The 2,437-nt window shown below is 40.2% G+C and overlaps 1 protein-coding gene across 1 annotated transcript in view; it reads right to left on the bottom strand.

The window, feature by feature from the left end:
* KCNB2 (potassium voltage-gated channel subfamily B member 2) overlaps positions 1-1,949 on the bottom strand; it is a 375,151-nt gene extending 373,202 nt beyond the window's left edge. The window contains exon 1 of the mRNA XM_019643580.1: positions 317-1,949. The gene's annotated coding sequence lies outside the window, so the exon portion shown is untranslated. The remainder of the gene's footprint in view (positions 1-316) is intronic.
* Positions 1,950-2,437: the final 488 nt, after the last annotated feature.

Here is a 2,437-nt window from a genome sequence, read left to right as displayed (position 1 = left end):
GTGTGCTCCTTCACAGGTACGAGGTAGAGACAAGCCAGCCCAGTTAGTTACCGGGGCTTGCAGGAGAACAAAGTAGCTTGCAACACTCCCTTCAGAAAAGAACGGTAGGCCATGGCACTCTATTTAAACCTGGGGCTCCCTACTGAGTTTCTTTAGGCCAAGAAAGATGGCTATTGAAGGAAGTCCAAATACACTCAGTTTTCAATAAATGCCATTTAACCTTGCTTCTGTTTTGGCCTTGCCGTGCACTGGCGCACTGGCACGCACTATCTAGGGTTCTCAACACCTTGGCTTCCCTCGTCCCCACGGGCCTTACCTTGTGCTGGGTGGTGTTTTGAAGTGCCAGGTGTCCGGTGGGATGTTTCGTATAGAGGTTGACCCTTCGGACGCCATCCCCCTCCACCCAGGACTTATCCGGGTCCTCTGCTTTTCTTGGGGCTTTTCCAGTATGAACACTAGGAAGAGGAAGAGGGCTCTCAGATTCCTAGACCTTTATCGCCAACCCGGACCTGATTCCAAGCTTCGGCTCCACATGTCCAGGGATCTGCAGGATGTCCCCTCCTCCGCCTCCAGTCTTTCCGCCCTCCCATGCATTTCACATACTTTCTGCAGATTACACTCCCCCCGACCCACAACCCTGATCATATCATCTCCGTGTTCGCAAATGTTCCCCGTTTCCCATTCCCTACCAACTGTGCCATTGCACGCCCACTGTAGTCTTTCCTTCCAGGAAGGCCCTCTCTAGGTCTCAGGTGCAAATCATTCCATCACTTCCAGGCCCACTTCCAAGCTCCGCCTCCTCCGTGGCCCCTCTTGGGAACTACCTTTTTAAAGACATATCTCCTGCTTCCTACAGAATATACAGTATGTTTCCTTTGTGCCTGTCTTACCACTTTAAATTCCAACCAAGTAGATTCCTAATCATTTTGTTTCCATTCCTTACATCTAACCCAAAGCCACACCTGTGTGAGAGATACCTATTCACCCAACAAACTTTTCTCAGGCACTCTATATTTGTTAATGAATGGGATTTACAAAATAGTTTAAGTCTAGAAAGACGACTTAAGTGCATTTCAGAAGTGCCTCAATTTAAGTAGCATGAACTTCCATACATTTTAGGTGTGGTGAAAATGCCCATTTTACTAGGCCTACACCAACATTATTGATCAACTCAGGGAGAATTTAATTATTTGACAAGTATTTGTTTAAAAAAATTATTTTTTTTTACTTTAAGTTTCCATTAGGGTTTGGAAGTATGAATCCATTTTCTGACTAAGTGGTTATTAGCCAAGACAGCAAATTATCTATTGGGTAAAGACATTGCTGCTATTTCAGGATCTGGAAAGGATGGTGCTAGGAGTAGATTATCCATAATACCTGAGTCGTGTCTGTCAGCATGCGTGATATGGAAAAGCAGTCTTTGGAAATGAAATCTAATTCCGCTCCCTAAATTACTCATTGCCCAAATGGGTTATAGAGAATAACCTTTAGTATACCAATTGTTTGGAATAGCTGAGTTCTCCATGTGCACAGCTTGAATTCCGGGTGACTGCAAAGACTCTTGTGTTGGTTATCAGCGTGTGGTGCCACTGCCTTAGCATAGATACTTTTGTATTTTTTTCAATTGTTCTCCAAAGGAAAAATTAAAACTATCTAGCTGAAAAGACATACATGTTTTTTTATTGTTCCTTAAGCCATCTTTTTTTTTAACCTTTATGATATTTATGGAAATGTTTCTTTTGCTTGGATTTCAATTTCTGAGGTTTGATGAAATTAATAATAAAGGGGAGAAATGTCTGCTTATTATAGCAAAATGTGTCTCTTATCATGCTTGGTAAAATAAATAACTTTAATATAAGGTTAGCCTGAAATACTCTTATGTGTCTCAGTTGATACAATGTAGATGAAGAATGTGTTTCTTCATATATCATCATTCTGGTGTTTTGGGATATATATGCATATACACACAATATCAAACATAATAGATTTTTGGAATTTTTTGTTGAATAAAGTATTTGAAAAATATTTAATGTAATCTGACTAACATCATTACTGACTATGCTTTAACATCTCAGGTTGGAATTTTCATTGGCAAGCTGACTTGCAGAGAGAGCTTGGATAGGTTAAAGTAAAGTAGTAGTAAAGTCAGGAGAGTGAACATATTTTAAACGTGAAAAGCATAAAGGTGAGAATTTACGTTTTTGGAGACTAAAATATTAGAGTTGGGTTTGAAAAATTTTGTAAGTCAAATAGAAAGAGGGGTAGAATGTATTAAGCAAAGCCAAGGAAAAACAAAAGCTAGGTCTAAAAGGATTATTTAAGAATGACTTGAACCCCATTAAAGGCAAAACTATACAAACATGTAAAGGTGGGAAGTGTGTGTGTGTGTGTGTGTGTGTGTGTGTGTGTGTGTGTGTGTGCTAGAACGATATACATT

The sequence above is a fragment of the Hipposideros armiger genome, unplaced genomic scaffold (assembly GCF_001890085.2).
Source record: "Hipposideros armiger isolate ML-2016 unplaced genomic scaffold, ASM189008v1 scaffold_80, whole genome shotgun sequence".
Taxonomy (NCBI): domain Eukaryota; kingdom Metazoa; phylum Chordata; class Mammalia; order Chiroptera; family Hipposideridae; genus Hipposideros; species Hipposideros armiger.
The sequence above is the reverse complement of the archived record's forward strand: the minus strand, read 5'-3'. Positions and strand labels throughout refer to the sequence as shown.